Here is a 25097-nt window from a genome sequence, read left to right as displayed (position 1 = left end):
TCAATAGTGCTGTAAGTGGCGTTAAATACCAATCAAATCAAATCATATCTCCATGATTATAAGTACTAGGATCAATAGTGCTGAAAGTGGTGTTAAACACCAATCAATCAAATCATATCTCCATGATTATAAGTACTAGGATCAATAGTGCTGAAAGTGGCGTTAAACACCAATCAAATCAAATCATATCTCCATGACTATAAGTACTAGGATCAATATGTCTGAAAGTGGCGTTAAACACCAATCAATCAAATCAAATCATATCTCCATGATTATAAGTACTAGGATCAATAGTGCTGAAAGTGGCGTTAAACACCAATCAAATCATATCTCCATGACTATAAGTACTAAGATCAATAGTGCTGAAAGTGGCGTTAAACACCAATCAAATCAAATCATATCTCCATGACTATAAGTACTAGGATCAATAGTGCTGAAAGTGGCGTTAAACACCAATCAATCAAATCATATCTCCATGAATATAAGTACTAGGATCAATAGTGCTGAAAGTGGCGTTAAACACCAATCAAATCAAATCATATCTCCATGATTATAAGTACTAGGATCAATAGTGCTGAAAGCGACGTTAAACACCAATCAAATCAAATCATATCTCCATGACTATAAGTACTAGGATCAATAGTGCTGAAAGTGGCCTTAAACATCAATCAAATCAAATCATATCTCCATGATTATAAGTACTAGGATCAATAGTGCTGAAAGTGGCGTTAAACACCAATCAAATCAAATCATATCTCCATGATTATAAGTACTAGGATTAATAGTGCTGAAAGTGGCGTTAAACACCAACCAAATCATATCTCCATGATTATAAGTACTAGGATCAATAGTGCTGAAAGTGGCGTTAAACACCAATCAAATCATATTTCCATGACTATAAGTACTAAGATCAATAGTGCTGAAAGTGGCGTTAAACACCAATCAAATCATATCTCCATGACTATAAGTACTAGGATCAATAGTGCTGAAAGTGGCGTTAAACACCAATCAAATCAAATCATATCTCCATGACTATAAGTACTAGGATCATTAGTGCTGTAAGTGGCGTTAAACACCAATCAAATCAAATCATATCTCCATGATTATAAGTACTAGGATCAATAGTGCTGAAAGTGGCGTTAAACACCAATCAATCAAATCATATCTCCATGATTATAAGTACTAGGATCAATAGTGCTGAAAGTGGCGTTAAACACCAATCAAATCAAATCATATCTCCATGACTATAAGTACTAGGATCAATAGTTCTGAAAGTGGCGTTAAACACCAATCAATCAAATCAAATCATATCTCCATGATTATAAGTACTAGGATCAATAGCGCTGAAAGTGGCGTTAAACACCAATCAAATCATATCTCCATGACTATAAGTACTAAGATCAATAGTGCTGAAAGTGGCGTTAAACACCAATCAAATCAAATCATATCTCCATGACTATAAGTACTAGGATCAATAGTGCTGTAAGTGGCGTTAAACACCAATCAATCAAATCATATCTCCATGACTATAAGTACTAGGATCAATAGTGCTGTAAGTGGCGTTAAATACCAATCAAATCAAATCATATCTCCATGATTATAAGTACTAGGATCAATAGTGCTGAAAGTGGTGTTAAACACCAATCAATCAAATCATATCTCCATGATTATAAGTACTAGGATCAATAGTGCTGAAAGTGGCGTTAAACACCAATCAAATCAAATCATATCTCCATGACTATAAGTACTAGGATCAATATGTCTGAAAGTGGCGTTAAACACCAATCAATCAAATCAAATCATATCTCCATGATTATAAGTACTAGGATCAATAGTGCTGAAAGTGGCGTTAAACACCAATCAAATCATATCTCCATGACTATAAGTACTAAGATCAATAGTGCTGAAAGTGGCGTTAAACACCAATCAAATCAAATCATATCTCCATGACTATAAGTACTAGGATCAATAGTGCTGAAAGTGGCGTTAAACACCAATCAATCAAATCATATCTCCATGAATATAAGTACTAGGATCAATAGTGCTGAAAGCGACGTTAAACACCAATCAAATCAAATCATATCTCCATGACTATAAGTACTAGGATCAATAGTGCTGAAAGTGGCCTTAAACATCAATCAAATCAAATCATATCTCCATGATTATAAGTACTAGGATCAATAGTGCTGAAAGTGGCGTTAAACACCAATCAAATCAAATCATATCTCCATGATTATAAGTACTAGGATTAATAGTGCTGAAAGCGACGTTAAACACCAATCAAATCAAATCATATCATATCTCAATGACTATAAGTACTAGGATCAATAGTGCTGAAAGCGACGTTAAACACCAATCAGTCAAATCAAATCATATCTCCATGACTATAAGTACTAGGATCAATAGTGCTGAAAGCGACGTTAAACACCAATCAATCAAATCAAATCATATCTCCATGACTATAAGTACTAGGATCAATAGTGCTGAAAGTGGCGCTCAACACCAATCAAATCAAATCATATCTCCATGACTATAAGTACTAGGATCAATAGTGCTGAAAGCGACGTTAAACACCAATCAAATCAAATCATATCTCCATGACTATAAGTACTAGGATCAATAGTGCTGAAAATGGCGTTAAACACCAATCAATCAAATCAAATCATATCTCCATGATTATAAGTACTAGGATCAATAGTGCTGAAAGCGACGTTAAACACCAATCAAATCAAATCATATCTCCTTGATTATAAGTACTAGGATCAATAATGCTGAAAGTGGCGTTAAACACCAATCAATCAAATAAAATCATATCTCCATGATTATAAGTACTAGGATCAATAGTTCTGAAAGTGGCGTTAAACACCAATCAATCAAATCAAATCATATCTCCATGATTATAAGTACTAGGATCAATAGTGCTGAAAGCGACGTTAAACACCAATCAAATCAAATCATATATCCATGACTATAAGTAGTAGGATCAATAGTGCTGAAAATGGCGTTAAACACCAATCAATCAAATCAAATCATATCTCCATGACTATAAGTACTAGGATCAATAGTGCTGTAAGTGGCGTTAAACACCAATCAAATCAAATCATATCTCCATGATTATAAGTACTAGGATCAATAGTGCTGAAAGTGGCGTTAAACACCAACCAAATCATATCTCCATGATTATAAGTACTAGGATCAATAGTGCTGAAAGTGGCGTTAAACACCAATCAAATCATATTTCCATGACTATAAGTACTAAGATCAATAGTGCTGAAAGTGGCGTTAAACACCAATCAAATCATATCTCCATGACTATAAGTACTAGGATCAATAGTGCTGAAAGTGGCGTTAAACACCAATTAAATCAAATCATATCTCCATGACTATAAGTACTAGGATCATTAGTGCTGTAAGTGGCGTTAAACACCAATCAAATCAAATCATATCTCCATGATTATAAGTACTAGGATCAATAGTGCTGAAAGTGGCGTTAAACACCAATCAATCAAATCATATCTCCATGATTATAAGTACTAGGATCAATAGTGCTGAAAGTGGCGTTAAACACCAATCAAATCAAATCATATCTCCATGACTATAAGTACTAGGATCAATAGTTCTGAAAGTGGCGTCAAACACCAATCAATCAAATCAAATCATATCTCCATGATTATAAGTACTAGGATCAATAGCGCTGAAAGTGGCGTTAAACACCAATCAAATCATATCTCCATGACTATAAGTACTAAGATCAATAGTGCTGAAAGTGGCGTTAAACACCAATCAAATCAAATCATATCTCCATGACTATAAGTACTAGGATCAATAGTGCTGAAAGTGGCGTTAAATACCAATCAAATCAAATCATATCTCCATGATTATAAGTACTAGGATCAATAGTGCTGAAAGTGGCGTTAAACACCAATCAATCAAATCATATCTCCATGATTATAAGTACTAGGATCAATAGTGCTGAAAGTGGCGTTAAACACCAATCAATCAAATCATATCTCCATGACTATAAGTACTAGGATCAATAGTGCTGTAAGTGGCGTTAAATACCAATCAATCAAATCATATCTCCATGATTATAAGTACTAGGATCAATAGTGCTGTAAGTGGCGTTAAACACCAATCAATCAAATCATATCTCCATGATTATAAGTACTAGGATCAATAGTGCTGTAAGTGGCGTTAAACACCAATCAATCAAATCATATCTCCATGACTATAAGTACTAGGATCAATAGTGCTGTAAGTGGCGTTAAATACCAATCAAATCAAATCATATCTCCATGATTATAAGTACTAGGATCAATAGTGCTGAAAGTGGCGTTAAACACCAATCAATCAAATCATATCTCCATGATTATAAGTACTAGGATCAATAGTGCTGAAAGTGGCGTTAAACACCAATCAAATCAAATCATATCTCCATGACTATAAGTACTAGGATCAATAGTTCTGAAAGTGGCGTTAAACACCAATCAATCAAATCAAATCATATCTCCATGATTATAAGTACTAGGATCAATAGTGCTGAAAGTGGCGTTAAACACCAACCAAATCATATCTCCATGATTATAAGTACTAGGATCAATAGTGCTGAAAGTGGCGTTAAACACCAATCAAATCATATTTCCATGACTATAAGTACTAAGATCAATAGTGCTGAAAGTGGCGTTAAACACCAATCAAATCATATCTCCATGACTATAAGTACTAGGATCAATAGTGCTGAAAGTGGCGTTAAACACCAATCAAATCAAATCATATCTCCATGACTATAAGTACTAGGATCATTAGTGCTGTAAGTGGCGTTAAACACCAATCAAATCAAATCATATCTCCATGATTATAAGTACTAGGATCAATAGTGCTGAAAGTGGCGTTAAACACCAATCAATCAAATCATATCTCCATGATTATAAGTACTAGGATCAATAGTGCTGAAAGTGGCGTTAAACACCAATCAAATCAAATCATATCTCCATGACTATAAGTACTAGGATCAATAGTTCTGAAAGTGGCGTTAAACACCAATCAATCAAATCAAATCATATCTCCATGATTATAAGTACTAGGATCAATAGCGCTGAAAGTGGCGTTAAACACCAATCAAATCATATCTCCATGACTATAAGTACTAAGATCAATAGTGCTGAAAGTGGCGTTAAACACCAATCAAATCAAATCATATCTCCATGACTATAAGTACTAGGATCAATAGTGCTGTAAGTGGCGTTAAACACCAATCAAATCAAATCATATCTCCATGACTATAAGTACTAGGATCAATAGTGCTGTAAGTGGCGTTAAACACCAATCAATCAAATCATATCTCCATGATTATAAGTACTAGGATCAATAGTGCTGTAAGTGGCGTTAAACACCAATCAATCAAATCATATCTCCATGACTATAAGTACTAGGATCAATAGTGCTGTAAGTGGCGTTAAATACCAATCAAATCAAATCATATCTCCATGATTATAAGTACTAGGATCAATAGTGCTGAAAGTGGTGTTAAACACCAATCAATCAAATCATATCTCCATGACTATAAGTACTAGGATCAATAGTGCTGAAAGTGGCGTTAAACACCAATCAAATCAAATCATATCTCCATGACTATAAGTACTAGGATCAATAGTGCTGAAAGTGGCGTTAAACACCAATCAAATCAAATCATATCTCCATGACTATAAGTACTAGGATCAATAGTGCTGTAAGTGGCGTTAAACACCAATCAATCAAATCATATCTCCATGATTATAAGTACTAGGATCAATAGTGCTGTAAGTGGCGTTAAACACCAATCAATCAAATCATATCTCCATGACTATAAGTACTAGGATCAATAGTGCTGTAAGTGGCGTTAAATACCAATCAAATCAAATCATATCTCCATGATTATAAGTACTAGGATCAATAGTGCTGAAAGTGGTGTTAAACACCAATCAATCAAATCATATCTCCATGATTATAAGTACTAGGATCAATAGTGCTGAAAGTGGCGTTAAACACCAATCAAATCAAATCATATCTCCATGACTATAAGTACTAGGATCAATATGTCTGAAAGTGGCGTTAAACACCAATCAATCAAATCAAATCATATCTCCATGATTATAAGTACTAGGATCAATAGTGCTGAAAGTGGCGTTAAACACCAATCAAATCATATCTCCATGACTATAAGTACTAAGATCAATAGTGCTGAAAGTGGCGTTAAACACCAATCAAATCAAATCATATCTCCATGACTATAAGTACTAGGATCAATAGTGCTGTAAGTGGCGTTAAACACCAATCAATCAAATCATATCTCCATGATTATAAGTACTAGGATCAATAGTGCTGAAAGCGACGTTAAACACCAATCAAATCAAATCATATCTCCATGACTATAAGTACTAGGATCAATAGTTCTGAAAGTGGCGTTAAACATCAATCAAATCAAATCATATCTCCATGATTATAAGTACTAGGATCAATAGTGCTGTAAGTGGCGTTAAACACCAATCAAATCATATCTCCATGATTATAAGTACTAGGATCAATAGTGCTGAAAGTGGCGTTAAACACCAATCAATCAAATCATATCTCCATGACTATAAGTACTAGGATCAATAGTGCTGAAAGCGACGTTAAACACCAATCAAATCAAATCATATCTCCATGACTATAAGTACTAGGATCAATAGTGCTGAAAGTGGCCTTAAACATCAATCAAATCAAATCATATCTCCATGATTATAAGTACTAGGATCAATAGTGCTGAAAGCGACGTTAAACACCAATCAAATCAAATCATATCTCCATGACTATAAGTACTAGGATCAATAGTTCTGAAAGTGGCGTTAAACATCAATCAAATCAAATCATATCTCCATGATTATAAGTACTAGGATCAATAGTGCTGAAAGTGGCGTTAAACACCAATCAAATCAAATCATATCTCCATGACTATAAGTACTAGGATCAATAGTTCTGAAAGTGGCGTTAAACACCAATCAATCAAATCAAATCATATCTCCATGATTATAAGTACTAGGATCAATAGTGCTGAAAGTGGCGTTAAACACCAATCAAATCATATCTCCATGACTATAAGTACTAAGATCAATAGTGCTGAAAGTGGCGTTAAACACCAATCAAATCAAATCATATCTCCATGACTATAAGTACTAGGATCAATAGTGCTGTAAGTGGCGTTAAACACCAATCAATCAAATCATATCTCCATGATTATAAGTACTAGGATCAATAGTGCTGTAAGTGGCGTTAAACACCAATCAATCAAATCATATCTCCATGACTATAAGTACTAGGATCAATAGTGCTGTAAGTGGCGTTAAATACCAATCAAATCAAATCATATCTCCATGATTATAAGTACTAGGATCAATAGTGCTGAAAGTGGCGTTAAACACCAATCAATCAAATCATATTTCCATGATTATAAGTACTAGGATCAATAGTGCTGAAAGTGGCGTTAAACACCAATCAAATCAAATCATATCTCCATGACTATAAGTACTAGGATCAATAGTTCTGAAAGTGGCGTTAAACACCAATCAATCAAATCAAATCATATCTCCATGATTATAAGTACTAGGATCAATAGTGTTGAAAGTGGCGTTAAACACCAATCAAATCATATCTCCATGACTATAAGTACTAAGATCAATAGTGCTGAAAGTGGCGTTAAACACCAATCAAATCAAATCATATCTCCATGACTATAAGTACTAGGATCAATAGTGCTGTAAGTGGCGTTAAACACCAATCAATCAAATCATATCTCCATGATTATAAGTACTAGGATCAATAGTGCTGAAAGTGGCGTTAAACACCAATCAATCAAATCAAATCATATCTCCATGATTATAAGTACTAGGATCAATAGTGCTGAAAGCGACGTTAACACCAATCAAATCAAATCATATATCCATGACTATAAGTAGTAGGATCAATAGTGCTGAAAATGGCGTTAAACACCAATCAATCAAATCAAATCATATCTCCATGACTATAAGTAGTAGGATCAATAGTGCTGAAAATGGCGTTAAACACCAATCAATCAAATCAAATCATATCTCCATGATTATAAGTACTATTATCAATAGTGCTGAAAGTGGCGTTAAACACCAATCAAATCAAATCATATCTCCATGATTATAAGTACTAGGATCAATAGTGCTGAAAGCGACGTTAAACACCAATCAAATCAAATCATATCTCCATGACTATAAGTACTAGGATCAATAGTTCTGAAAGTGGCGTTAAACATCAATCAAATCAAATCATATCTCCATGATTATAAGTACTAGGATCAATAGTGCTGAAAGTGGCGTTAAACACCAATCAAATCAAATCATATCTCCATGACTATAAGTACTAGGATCAATAGTTCTGAAAGTGGCGTTAAACACCAATCAATCAAATCAAATCATATCTCCATGATTATAAGTACTAGGATCAATAGCGCTGAAAGTGGCGTTAAACACCAATCAAATCATATCTCCATGACTATAAGTACTAAGATCAATAGTGCTGAAAGTGGCGTTAAACACCAATCAAATCAAATCATATCTCCATGACTATAAGTACTAGGATCAATAGTGCTGTAAGTGGCGTTAAACACCAATCAATCAAATCATATCTCCATGATTATAAGTACTAGGATCAATAGTGCTGTAAGTGGCGGTAAACACCAATCAATCAAATCATATCTCCATGACTATAAGTACTAGGATCAATAGTGCTGTAAGTGGCGTTAAATACCAATCAAATCAAATCATATCTCCATGATTATAAGTACTAGGATCAATAGTGCTGAAAGTGGCGTTAAACACCAATCAATCAAATCATATTTCCATGATTATAAGTACTAGGATCAATAGTGCTGAAAGTGGCGTTAAACACCAATCAAATCAAATCATATCTCCATGACTATAAGTACTAGGATCAATAGTTCTGAAAGTGGCGTTAAACACCAATCAATCAAATCAAATCATATCTCCATGATTATAAGTACTAGGATCAATAGTGTTGAAAGTGGCGTTAAACACCAATCAAATCATATCTCCATGACTATAAGTACTAAGATCAATAGTGCTGAAAGTGGCGTTAAACACCAATCAAATCAAATCATATCTCCATGACTATAAGTACTAGGATCAATAGTGCTGTAAGTGGCGTTAAACACCAATCAATCAAATCATATCTCCATGATTATAAGTACTAGGATCAATAGTGCTGTAAGTGGCGTTAAACACCAATCAAATCATATCTCCATGATTATAAGTACTAGGATCAATAGTGCTGAAAGTGGCGTTAAACACCAATCAATCAAATCATATCTCCATGACTATAAGTACTAGGATCAATAGTGCTGAAAGCGACGTTAAACACCAATCAAATCAAATCATATCTCCATGACTATAAGTACTAGGATCAATAGTGCTGAAAGTGGCCTTAAACATCAATCAAATCAAATCATATCTCCATGATTATAAGTACTAGGATCAATAGTGCTGAAAGCGACGTTAAACACCAATCAAATCAAATCATATCTCCATGACTATAAGTACTAGGATCAATAGTTCTGAAAGTGGCGTTAAACATCAATCAAATCAAATCATATCTCCATGATTATAAGTACTAGGATCAATAGTGCTGAAAGTGGCGTTAAACACCAATCAAATCAAATCATATCTCCATGTCTATAAGTACTAGGATCAATAGTTCTGAAAGTGGCGTTAAACACCAATCAATCATATCAAATCATATCTCCATGATTATAAGTACTAGGATCAATAGCGCTGAAAGTGGCGTTAAACACCAATCAAATCATATCTCCATGATTATAAGTACTAAGATCAATAGTGCTGAAAGTGGCGTTAAACACCAATCAAATCAAATCATATCTCCATGACTATAAGTACTAGGATCAATAGTGCTGTAAGTGGCGTTAAACACCAATCAATCAAATCATATCTCCATGATTATAAGTACTAGGATCAATAGTGCTGTAAGTGGCGTTAAACACCAATCAATCAAATCATATCTCCATGACTATAAGTACTAGGATCAATAGTGCTGTAAGTGGCGTTAAATACCAATCAAATCAAATCATATCTCCATGATTATAAGTACTAGGATCAATAGTGCTGAAAGTGGCGTTAAACACCAATCAATCAAATCATATCTCCATGACTATAAGTACTAGGATCAATAGTTCTGAAAGTGGCGTTAAACACCAATCAATCAAATCAAATCATATCTCCATGATTATAAGTACTAGGATCAATAGTGCTGAAAGTGGCGTTAAACACCAATCAAATCATATCTCCATGACTATAAGTACTAGGATCAATAGTGCTGAAAGTGGCGTTAAACACCAATCAAATCAAATCATATCTCCATGACTATAAGTACTAGGATCAATAGTGCTGTAAGTGGCGTTAAACACCAATCAATCAAATCATATCTCCATGATTATAAGTACTAGGATCAATAGTGCTGTAAGTGGCGTTAAACACCAATCAAATCAAATCATATCTCAATGATTATAAGTACTAGGATCAATAGTGCTGAAAGTGGCGTTAAACACCAATCAAATCATATCTCCATGATTATAAGTACTAGGATCAATAGTGCTGAAAGTGGCGTTAAACACCAATCAATCAAATCATATCTCCATGACTATAAGTACTAGGATCAATAGTGCTGAAAGCGACGTTAAACACCAATCAAATCAAATCATATCTCCATGACTATAAGTACTAGGATCAATAGTGCTGAAAGTGGCCTTAAACATCAATCAAATCAAATCATATCTCCATGATTATAAGTACTAGGATCAATAGTGCTGAAAGCGACGTTAAACACCAATCAAATCAAATCATATCATATCTCCATGACTATAAGTACTAGGATCAATATTGCTGAAAGCGACGTTAAACACCAATCAATCAAATCAAATCATATCTCCATGACTATAAGTACTAGGATCAATAGTGCTGAAAGTGGCGTTAAACACCAATCAAATCAAATCATATCTCCATGACTATAAGTACTAGGATCAATAGTGCTGAAAGCGACGTTAAACACCAATCAAATCAAATCATATCTCCATGACTATAAGTACTAGGATCAATAGTGCTGAAAATGGCGTTAAACACCAATCAATCAAATCAAATCATATCTCCATGATTATAAGTACTAGGATCAATAGTGCTGAAAGCGACGTTAAACACCAATAAAATCAAATCATATCTCCATGATTATAAGTACTAGGATCAATAATGCTGAAAGTGGCGTTAAACACCAATCAATCAAATCAAATCATATCTCCATGATTATAAGTACTAGGATCAATAGTTCTGAAAGTGGCGTTAAACACCAATCAATCAAATCAAATCATATCTCCATGATTATAAGTACTAGGATCAATAGTGCTGAAAGCGACGTTAACACCAATCAAATCAAATCATATATCCATGACTATAAGTAGTAGGATCAATAGTGCTGAAAATGGCGTTAAACACCAATCAATCAAATCAAATCATATCTCCATGATTATAAGTACTATTATCAATAGTGCTGAAAGTGGCGTTAAACACCAATCAAATCAAATCATATCTCCATGATTATAAGTACTAGGATCAATAGTGATTAAAGTGGCGTTAAACACCAATCAAATCAAATCATATCTCCATGATTATAAGTACTAGGATCAATAGTGCTGAAAGTGGCGTTAAACACCAATCAAATCATATCTCCATGATTATAAGTACTAGGACCAATAGTGCTGAAAGTGGCGTTAAACACCAATCAAATCAAATCAAATCATATCTTCATGACTATAAGTACTAGGATCAATAGAGAACGACCATTAGACATTCAACTGGAGAGAACGACCATTAGACATACAACAGGAGAGAACGACCATTAGACATACAACACGAGAGAACCACCATTAGACATACAACAGGAGAGAACGACCATCAGACATACAACAGGAGAAAACGACCATTAGACATACAACACGAGAGAACGGCCATTAGACATACAACAGGAGATAACGACCATTAGACATACAACAGGAGAGAACGACCATTAGACATACAACACGAGAAAACGACCATTAGACATACAACACGAGAGAACGACCATTAGACATACAACAGGAGAGAACGACCATTAGACATACAACACGAGAGAACGACCATTAGACATACAACAGGAGAGAACGACCATTAGACATACAACACGAGAGAACGACCATTAGACATACAACAGGAGAGAACGACAATTAGACATACAACAGGAGAGAACGACCATTAGACATACAACAGGAGAGAACGACCATTAGACATACAACAGGAGATAACGACCATTAGACATACAACAGGAGAAAACGACCATTAGACATACAACACTAGAGAACGACCATTAGACATACAACACGAGAGAGTGACCATTAGACATACAACAGGAGAGAACGACCATTAGACATACAACAGGAGAGAGCGACCATTAGATATACAACACGAGAGAACGACCATTAGACATACAACAGGAGAGAACCACCATTAGACATACAACACGAGAGAACGACCATTAGACATACAACAGGAGAGAACGATCATAAGACATACAACAGGAGAGAACGACCATCAGACATACAATAGGAGAGAACGACCATTAGACATACAACAGGAGAGAACGTCCATTAGACATACAACAGGAGAGAACGACCATTAGACATACAACAGGAGAGAACGACCATTAGACATACAACAGGAGAGAACGACCATTAGACATACAACAGGAGAGAACAACCATTAGACATACAACACGAGAGAACGACCATTAGACATACAACAGGAGAGAACGACCATTAGACATACAACAGGAGATAACCACCATTAGACATACAACAAGAGAGAACCACCATTAGACATACAACAGGAGAGAACGACCATTAGACATACAACAAGAGAGAACGACCATTAGACATACAACAGGAGAGAACGACCATTAGACATACAACAGGAGAGAACGACCATTAGACATACAACAGGAGAGAACGACCATTAGACATACAACAGGAGATAACCACCATTAGACATACAACAAGAGAGAACCACCATTAGACATACAACAGGAGAGAACGACCATTAGACATACAACACGAGAGAACGGCCATTAGACATACAACAAGAGAGAATGACCATTAGACATACAACAGGAGAGAACGACAATTAGACATACAACAAGAGAGAACCACCATTAGACATACAACAGGAGAGAACGACCATTAGACATACAACAAGAGAGAATGACCATTAGACATACAACAGGAGAGAACCACCATTAGACATACAACAGGAGAGAACGACCATTAGACATACAACACGAGAGAACGACCATTAGACATACAACAGGAGAGAACGACCTTTAGACATACAACAGGAGAGAATGACCATTAGACATACAACAGGAGAGAACGACCATTAGACATACAACACGAGAGAACCACGATTAGACATACAACAGGAGAGAACGACCATTAGACATACAACAGGAGAAAACCACCATTAGACATACAACACGAGAGAACCACCATTAGACATACAACAGGAGAGAACGACCATTAGACATACAACAGGAGAGAACGACCATTAGACATACAACAAGAGAGAACGACCATTAGACATACAACAGGAGAGAACCACCATTAGACATACAACACGAGAGAACGACCATTAGACATATAACACGAGAGAACGACCATTAGACATTCAACAGGAGAGAACGACCATTAGACATACAACAGGAGATAACGACCATTAGACATACAACAGGAGAAAACGACCATTAGTCATACAACACGAGAGAACGACCATTAGACATACAACAGGAGAGAATGACCATTAGACATACAACAGGAGAGAACGACCATTAGACATTCAACAGGAGAGAACGACCAGTAGACATACAACAGGAGATAACGACCATTAGACATACAACAGGAGAAAACGACCATTAGTCATACAACACGAGAGAACGTCCATTAGACATACAACAGGAGAGAACGACCATTAGACATACAACACGAGAGAACGACCATTAGACAAACAACACGAGAGAACGACCATTAGACATACAACAGGAGAGAACGACCTTTAGACATACAACACGAGAGAACGACCATTAGACATACAACGCGAGAGAACGACCATTAGACATACAACAGGAGAGAACGACCTTTAGACATACAACAAGAGAAAACGACCATTAGACATACAACAGGAGAGAACGACCATCAGACATACAACACGAGAGAACGGCCATTAGACATACAACAGGAGAGAACGACCATTAGACATACAACAGGAGAGAACGACCATTAGACATACAGCAGGAGATAACCACCATTAGACATACAACAGGAGAGAACGACCATTAGACATACAACAGGAGAGAACGACCTTTAGACATACAACAAGAGAGAACGACCATTAGACATACAACACCAGAGAACGACCATTAGACATACAACAGGAAAGAACGACCATTAGACATACAACACGAGAGAACGACCGTTAGACATACAACAGGAGAGAACGACCATTAGACATACAACAGAAGAAAACGACCATTAGACATACAACAAGAGAGAACGACCATTAGACATACAACAGGAGAGAACGACCATTAGACATACAACAGGAGAGAACAACCATTAGACATACAACAGGAGAGAACGGCCATTACACTTAAAACAAGAAAAAAATGGTTATTACACATAAAACAAAAAAAAATGGTCATTACACATAAAACAAGAAAAAAATGGTTATTACACATAAAACAAAAGGAAACGGCCTTTACATGTACAATAGGAAAAAAATCCATTACACATAGAAACAAGAGGAAACAGTCATTACATATAACACAAGAAAACACGGCAATTACACAGGCAACAGGTGAACATGGCCATTACACATAAACAAGAGGAAACGACTATTACACGTGAAAAAGAGCATACGGTCATTATATATAAAACAGGGGAGAAATGGTCATTACACATGCAATAAGAGAGAACGGCCATTAGACATACAAAAGGAGAAAACGTCCATTATACATAAAAAAAAAGAGAGAACGGCCATCACACGCAACAGGAGAAAAGGGCCATTACTCATAAAAAAGAGAAAACAGCCATTACATAAAAAATGCAAAAGGTAAAAACGGTCATTACACATAAAACATGCGAAAACGGCCATCCACTCCCCCCCCCCCCCCCCCCGAAGAAATAAAAAATACAGAAATTATACATAAAACAAGACAAAACGGCCAACACATAAAACAAAATAGTACGGCTATAACACATAAAACAAGAGAATATGATCATAACACATGCAACAGGTGGAAACGGTCATTACACATAAAACAAGAGGAAACGGCCATCACACGTAAAAGAGAGAATACGACCATAACACATAAAACAAGGGGAAACGGTCATTACACAGGCAAAAGGAGTTAACAGCCATTACAAGTACAACAGGAGAAAACGGCCTTTACACATACAACAGGAGAAAACGGCCATTACTCATAAAACATGTGAACAGTGCCATTACACATGCATCAGGAGAAAACGAGAGGAAACGGCAATTACACATAAAACAAGAGGAAACGGCAATTATACATAAAACAAGACTATACGGCAATAAAACGATCAACAAGTGAAAATGGCCATTACACGTAAACCAAGAAAATACAGTCATTCCACATAAAACAATAGGAAACGGCAATTACACATAAATCAAGAGGAAATGGCCATTACACATAACAAAAGAGAATACGGCCATTAAACATGCAATAGGAGAAAACGGCCATTACACATAAATTAGGAGGAAAAAGCCATTGCATAAAAATAGAGAATATGGACATTATACATATAACAAGAGAAAACAGTCATTACACATGAAAGAGTAATAAACGGCCATTAGGTATAAAACAAGAGAAAACGGCCATTACGCAAAAGTAGGTGACAACGGCCATTACACATATAACAAGGGGAAACGGCCATTACACATATAACAGGAGAGAACGGCCGTTACACTTGTAACGAGAGAGAACGATAACTTGACAAACAACAGGAGAAAACATATCACATCAACAGGAGAGAATGGCCATTAAACATACAAAAAGAGAAAACGGCCAATACACATAAAACGAGAGGAAACAACCATTACACATAAACCAGGAGAGTACGACCACTACTTATCAAACAAGGGAATACGACCATTACACATGCAACAGGTGAAAACGGCCATTACACATAAAACAAAAGGAAACGGCCATTACATGTATGACAGGAAAAACAGCCATTACACATAAAACACGAGGCAACTGCCATTACATATAACACAAGAGAACACGGTCATTACACATGCAACAGGTGAACATCGCCATTACACATCAATAAGAGAAAACTACTATTACACGTAAAAAAGAGAAAACGGCCATAACACATTCAACAGGAGAAAACGGTCACTACTCATAAAACAGGAGAAAACGGTCATTTCATATGAAAAAGAGAATATGAACATTATACATATAACAGGAGAAAATGATGTATGTACTCATTAAACAAGAGAAAACAGCCATTACACAAAATATTATGGCCATTATTCATATAACAGAAGAAAACGATCATTACGCATGCAACAGGAAAAAACGGCCATTACACATAAAAAGAGAATATGGCCATTACACTTGCAAGAGGAGAAAACGGTCACTACTCATAAAACAAGAGAAAACGACCATAACACACAAAACAAAAGAATACAACCATTACACTTAAAACAAGAGAATTTGATCATTGCACATGCAACAGATGAAAACGGCCATTACACATAAACAAAAGGAAATGGCCATCAACCGTAAAAAAGAGAATACGGCCGTTACATTAAACAGGGGGAAACGGTCGTTACACATGCAATAGGAGAGAACGGCCATTAGACATACAGCAGGAGAAAACGGCCAGTTCATAAAAAAAAGAGAAAACGGCAAGTACATCTGCAACAGGAGAAAACGGCCATTACACATAAAACAAGTGAACACGGCCATTACAAATGCAACAAGAGAAAATGGCAATTACACATCAATCAAGATAATCAGCTATTAGACATAAAACAGGTGATAACGGCCATTACACATAGAACAACAAAATACGGCAATTAAACATAAAACACCAGAATACAGCCCTTACATATGCAACGGATGAAAACGGCCATTAGACATCAACCATGAAAATACGGCCTTTCACATCAAAAAGAGAATACGGTCATTACACATATAGCAGGAGAAAACGGCCAGTACATATGAAAAAAAAGAAACGGCAATTACACATAACACAAGAAGAAACAACCATTACATATAAAACAAGAGAATACGGCCATAATACATGCAACAGGTGAAAATGGGTTTTACACATAAACCGAGAAAATACAGTCATTCCACAGAAAACAAGAGGAAACGGCAATTATACATAAAGCAAGAGGAAACGGCAAATATACATTAAACAAGACTATACGGTCATTGCACATGCAACAGGTGAAAATTGCCATTAGACATAAACCAAGAAAATACAGTCATTCCACATATAACAAGAGGAAACGGCCATTATACAGAAAAAGTGAATACGGCCATTACACATGCAATAGGAGAACATGTCGTTACACATAATTCAGAAGGAAACGGTCGTTACACATAAAAAGAGAATATGGACATTATACATATAACAGGAGAAAATTATCATTCCACATGCAACAGGAATCAACTGCCAGTAGGTATAAAACAAGAGACAACGGCCATTTAGTCTTTGATGCATGATTTTTTTTATTAGTTGTTGTGAAGTCGTATCGTTTCACACAAATCTTTCTTTGTTTTTCTTTTTTCCACACACAAGCAAATGTATAAAGGAAAATAACTCCTATGGTATGGTAAATGAGGTTCCTTTTGGGATTTTTAAAAACAAATACCGTCAATCTACTTGTATAGTTCAATTGAACTGTCGGCGGCAGGGACGTTCCTTAACCCCACTTCCCAACCCTTCCATCATTACTCCCGGCACCCCAAACCCCGTTTCCCTGGACCTCCCCCTTTTTCAATTTGCCCGTTGAACATTTCGATAATTCTCCATGCACCAATCGCGCCCCTTTATTCCGCTTCTCGACCTCTCCACCTACTACCTCTATCCCCGTACCATCGCCCGCCCTGTACGACGCCTCCTATCTCAGACAATTTTTATTTATAAGCAAGGCCCAAAATCTCTGACTGTCTGAATTGACTATTTAAATGTTGCCTTGATTGCTCGTTTAGTAGTAGATTAGATTTGTTTCTCCTGTATAGTTTTATGATAATTTACATGATCCTCCCTTGTCTACCATACAAAAAAGATATGAGGGCCACCCATACACCCTCTCCTCCGTTTAGCAGTTAAAAAAATATACATGTAGACTTCATTTTTTAATTACTGTCTTCAATCTTAAAAAAAAACACACAGGAGAAATTAATTATGTAAAATATGAACAAAAAGCTATAAAGAGCCCCAAAATTACTAGTGTAAAACCATTCAAACGGGAAAACCAACGGTCTAATATATATAAAGAACGAGAAACGAGAAACACGTATACATTACGTACACAAACGACAACTACTGTACATCATATTCAGGACAAGTGCAAACATTTGCAGCGAGATTAAACGTTTTAATGGTATCCAAACCTTCTCCCTTTTTCTGAAACAATAGCTTATCATCACAACATAGAAAAACACACGATAAATTATCAATTGGAAGGCTTACCTCAATTAAAAAACGCAAATTAATACACTATTAATATAAAGTGCGATGGAACAAAAGAGACAGTTCAAGGGCACTAATGTTAAACACAAGTCTTTTTGTAAATGAAGTTTTTAACAATTCGGGCATATTGGATTGATTGTTGGATGTCGTTCAGTGGCAAATATTTCTTGCATGTTCAGGACGAGGGGCGTATTGAATGTAGCTTGCCGTTTACACAGCCTATTAATGTTACCATATCCCCTTAAAGTTGCCAGTTGCAAATACAAAATTCGGTTATTGTCGGAAAAAATAAAATTTATTTGTACAAACTTTAATCTAAATGCGAGAGAAAGGGGTTATTGTTCGAGCTTTCCCCTATTTTTTAATGACGAGTATCAAAGCATGTTATATTTAACTACAATGATGTAGTTGTACACTGATGTTTTAACTAATGAACAGTTTATGATTTATGCTTGAAAACGTGTACCTTTATTTTGCGGACATTTATACTCTTCAAAAAATCGACAATTATTATATTTTAACGTAAACGTAAACAATAATATGCATTTGTCGCTTCCATTATTTAATTCATCTTGCGGCATTTTCATTTTTGATTTGTATTTATAAACGACTGTTAACGTCATAATCCAACCCAGGAGAAAAGGGTTCCTATCATATGTCCCCATGCAAATGCATTTATCGGCCCAAAAAAGGGGCGGTTCCAACCCCCGGAACACCTCCCCCTCTGGATCCGCCACTGAGTAATATGTTTTGTGGGTAACAAATACAAGTGAGTGAAATCTGTCTATAATTTTCAGCCTTGTGGTGAGTTGTCTCATTACAATTTTTAAAACAAAAAATGTAGCAATCATACCACATCTTCGTTTTTATAATTACACACAAGACAGGGGACAACAGCCATTACACATAAAAACAGAAGGAAACGGTCATAACTAATGAAAAAAAAAAGAGAATACTACCATTACACATATAACAGGAGAAAACAGTCATATCACATGCAACGGGAGACAACGACAATCCCAGTGGTCACAACGTTGAAATTTGGTTGAAATATGGTCGTGACGTTGATCGACCTAAATTCAACGTTGATTTAACGTCAAGGTATTCAACGTTGACTTCACAACGTTGTTTCAACGTTGAATTTACGTCGTTAAAATCAACGTTTAAACAACAACGTTAATTCAACGTTGGGTTAACGTCAGTCAATCGTGACAGAAAAATCTTATTGTTAAAATTGAAGGGTACAGATATATTGGATGAGCAGATCGAACAAGGAGCAGTGCTGCAGTATTATAAACGATTGGATAATAAGTGTCTAATCTAGAATTTATAATACTTATACCTGTCATGCTTCCATGATCCCTATATAATCAATCATTGTTTTCCAGAAAAAAAGGGGGTAGACCGAATTGCAATGTTTATGCATGGAAAGGAGTTTTGGACAAGAACAAGTGGTCAGGAGACATCACCAATAACAAATCGGCTTTTTCAAATTAATTTTGTTTTGTGTTTATTTTTTTTTAAGTATCTTTAAAAAAAATCAATTCTAACCAATTATTAAGAAGATCTAATTTTGGTTTATTAGTTATTTATATTTTGGGAGATCTCAAAAACCTGTTCATGCTATTTTAATTATATGTATATCTGTATAAATATGATATTTAGTTTATATTTTTTTTTTTAAATCAAATAGATTTTTTTAATTGCTTTTATTCAATTAAATAAATAGGTGAAATTATTCGGTATATTTATTTAATTATTTTTACCGATTGATATTTAATATATAAACTTAAAATATCATCGATGTACAATGTAATCATAATAGACATAATAATTGAGAAGTTTTTAAATTTTCGCGGTTTTTCAACTGGAGTTCCGAATATTTACATTTGGATACGCACGCAAGCACGCGCACCTCTTTTTAACATCCCTTTAGAAAAAATTGAAAATCATCCTCGAGAAATTATCGCACTAGACTGATGAACAAATAGTGAACAACTGCGTCTAAGGAATATAAAGAAGATAGAAGACTTTTCTGTATAAACCTCTTGATATAAGCGTCTATTTTACAGTTAAATTAACGAAGAATCATAATATAAACAAACACATTCAATTTATTTATCAGATTATCTGCATGCTCGTCTGCATGTTTACCTTCATAGAAATTATGAGAAGGTCTTTTCTTACTGGATCTAATTCAGTTGCATGTCAAAACATGATTGCATATATCTAATTAGCAAACTAACATAAAACATATCTAGCCATGCACAGAGTCAGTAATATCAGAAAAGGGGGGAGGGGGTGTCATCGAAAACTAGCCATTCGTTCCAATACAACTCGATATGGTGTGTCTGACACACATAGAAATGGTCTGCTCTTAAACACTATTTTGGTCTTTTAGATTTTTTCGTTAAATACCTCTCATCTTTGATAGTTTTATCTGTATATGAACATTATGGTTATTGGCAAACACAGATCTGGTTTAAAGAATTCATGCTTTGTCTTGTAATTGATGCAAGCTGGTACAATTGTTTCAAATGAACATGTTGTTTTCTATGATTTAAAATAATTGTTTTATAATTGGTAAAATTTGATAATATTTCCGGCTTGTAAAAGTACACAACTTTATTTATGTAATTCAAATTTATGTTATTTCTTTTCCATGCTTTCAGACGCTGTTCTAGTCTGCCACAAAGAGACACCAGAATCCCAAATATCCGAGCAGTGATCAGGACATTTGAAGTGTGCCCCACAGAGAGCAGAAGGAGTTTCTAGGCCAGAAAAATAAATCCTTACAACAAAATAAATTTTTCATTTTAAAAACCTCTTTTTTTCATTTCTATAGTTAATTTAGTGCCAGTAAAAAAAAGGCAGTGAAATTTAAAAATACGTTATTTGGTGTATCTTTCTTTCTCCGGTTTACTCAATTGTATCGGGTGTATGGATAATCATTGAATGAGTAAACAGCTTGGTGATGGTATGGTTTGTTCCAAATGCCTTCAAGATAAATAAAAAAAACAAAACATACGGTATACCCTCAAAAAGTCAAAAATCAGATCAACAAGTATCAATAAAAATGAAAAAAAGACAATAAAAAAGAAGTAATTACATGAAATATCGGATTACAAAAACTTAAAATGAGAACATCTTTGTTTATGGTCCTGCTATGTATTCACATAAAACAAAGGAAGCATTTTGTGTCACTGTGTCAAATTTGCTGCATTCACATAATTTTGTATAAGTTGGAAAACTTGATCAATCAGAATCAAACCAGTGTGCTGTAGTAAGTTTTTCTTTTTTCCTTTGCTTTGAGAAATTGATGTGCTACAAAAGTAAGCTTTGTTAATATTGATATATTTGGTTTCAAATAAAATTTTGATATTGTAACTGTCTCTTCTCTTTGTTTCTGATTGTTATTGTCTACTATTCTCTTTTGGAGTCCCTTGTTGAGAAAGGAACTGTTGATGGACACTAACTTGAAATAAAACTTGAAAGTGGCTTTTTCATTTCATAATTCAGTTATCTTGTTATTGTATTTGAACACGTTCCAATAAGGATTAATGTACACCCCAAAACCATCACTTCTACCAACCTACAAATGACCCAACTACAACCTAACTCGACCTGATTTCAACCTAAACCAGACCTGATTTCAACTTAACTCGACCTGATTTCAACCTAACTCGACCTGATTTCAACCTAAACCCGACCTGATTTCAACGTCACTGGACCCGATTTCAACATGTTATCAACGTCAATACAACGTTGAAACTGCAACGTTGATTAAACGTCAGAATTTCAACGTCATTACAACTTTCAAAACTAACCCAAGTTTCAACGTTGTAACAACGTTGAAGACTGATTTTGGATCAACGTTGATACAACGTTTTGTGTCTGCTGGGATAAGACATCTATTGTGAGGGAAAATTGTGCTTTATATTGTTTTTGTTTAATTTATAAATATATGGTAAAGATTATTGATGCTCTAAATTATACAAGTAGATTTGACATGACTTTTGGACAAACTATGTTGTAAACTATTCATCTAACTATTCCTGATATTAATATAGATTATTGGTATCAATATGCTGTTATTTAGAATGGAAATTGTGTTTCTCAATTCCACAAAGACTGTTATATAACTTACTAGTCAGTACAAGTTAAAGATAAACAAATTTATAACAATTTCTATCATAATGAAAATCTAATAATGTATTCTGGGACAAATAGCAGATGCGACATAATATTAATTAGTTTCTTGTTTCTTGATAATCAAGTATTGTACCCACATAAGATTACATGTATGAGACATGTCCCTCTACATGACCAGGTACCTTCAGTACTTCAGTCTCCTTAATGCTGTGTGCTGAGGGAATAATCAGAATACGACCACATTTCAAGTCTTATTTCTCATAAATAAATTTCTAATCATATGCCCATTGTTAGATTTTTATTGGTTAAATAAATTTATTGACAGATTTCTTCTTTTTTGTATACATTAATCATGCTGCAATTGCATTCACTTGTAATGTGTGGATTGTGAATAGTAACTTAGTAACTTAGGTATGCATAACTCTTGTACTCTTTCCTATAAACCTTTACTGCAGAGCGTATTTTACAAAAAAAAATATATGAAATTTGGTGTAACAATATTTAGGCATCCTGTTAACGGGGAGTTGAAAGGGTCAGATTTAAACTACATTACTCATTATAGCATGTTCACATGAGAACAGATGACTTTCAGGAAACTCACGATGTGTAGTTCCTCAGAAAAATGTGATGGATTTTAATCTTAGACATACATACAGAGGTACATTTTGTAAAAATATAAAAATCTAAAGACTGATTTCCAACAGACTGATTAGACTGATTAACGTCTGACGGAGGTCATTTGGTACATTTATATTAACCTTTTTAGTTTTTGAACATACATGGTTTGCTTATCAAAATTGATTGATTTTGACCGAATAAAACAAGCTTAGGAACTCAAATATATTTAATTTTATCTTCTTTCAACTGCAATAACCTCCATTGCAAATACAATAAACAGTAATCTTAAGATTGAACAGCATAAAAGAGTAAAAACTGTTTTCTCTCTCTCAATTTGATGTTTTAATCACTGTTTCATAACATTATCCTTCAATGTTATTTTCCACTGCTCTTCCAATGCATGTGGTATATATTTTTGCCAACTTGATTCTGGAAAGGAAAAAGTGGATTATAACATTTATCATTTTTGTTAAAGGCCAATAATAAGATCAAACATAGGTCAACCATGAAATAATGTGAATCAGTGCACATGCATTGCTAAAGGTGGTATAATATAACGTTAATTATACAAGGTTCATGTTACACATGGAGAAAAATAAAAAAAAAGAATGGAATAATGTTTGATTTACCTACTTGAAAACTGGCTTTGAAGTCATAAAACTTTCGAGTCAATTTTCACTCATACTCCAGAATGAACAAATCAAGCAATCAAAATGCTGGATTTTATGTTTCGAGCACGATTTTTTTTTGTGCTCCGAGCACTGATAAAAGTTTTATGACTTCAGGGCCTGATCTAATACGATCTGGAGAAGAATTTTAGCGCCCCAAGTCTGGGTTCATGGCAAATTTCCATGTTTTCAATACGGGCTGCACTTAAACATTCTTATATTGTTTTGTTATAAATAAGGTCGTTAATTTTTCTACATTGAATTGTTTTATAGATTGTTTATGTCTTGGTCTTTTGTAGCCGACAACACGGTATGGGTTTTCTCATTGTTGAAGTCTGCACAGTTGAATAATATTGTTCACATCTACATCGTCTCAAATTTGGTGGATAGTTGTCTCATTGGCAATCCTACAACTTTTCATTATTTTATACACTATACAGCAGTTTAAAAATAAAATAAAGTATTCTTTTTGTGAAATTTTTCATTATAAGTACCCGCAGTGGCAATTCTCATTTTATTATCTTTTAAATCTGTTATTCAGTTTCAGAGAAGGAGATCTTTGTTTATATTTCCTTCAGGTTCCTAAGTTAAACTATGTCCTGTTGTTACACTCATCTTTGGATCGGCACCAAAACACATTTAAGAATTGAATGCTTCTTTTTGTAACTTCATTGGGGTGTAAAAGCGTTGACCGAAGTACATTTTGTATCATTGTATTCTAAAAATGTGCGCAAGGTCAACGCTATGAAGTTACAAAAAGAAGCATTCAATAC

The 25097-nt window shown here is 34.8% G+C and overlaps 1 protein-coding gene across 1 annotated transcript in view; it reads left to right on the top strand.

Moving 5' to 3' along the window:
• The window catches only part of LOC134727777 (uncharacterized), a 281854-nt gene that overhangs the window by 39462 nt on the left and 217295 nt on the right, over positions 1 to 25097 (top strand). The gene's annotated exons all lie outside the window — the stretch shown is intronic.

The sequence above is a fragment of the Mytilus trossulus genome, chromosome 8 (assembly GCF_036588685.1).
Source record: "Mytilus trossulus isolate FHL-02 chromosome 8, PNRI_Mtr1.1.1.hap1, whole genome shotgun sequence".
Taxonomy (NCBI): domain Eukaryota; kingdom Metazoa; phylum Mollusca; class Bivalvia; order Mytilida; family Mytilidae; genus Mytilus; species Mytilus trossulus.
The sequence above is the reverse complement of the archived record's forward strand: the minus strand, read 5'-3'. Positions and strand labels throughout refer to the sequence as shown.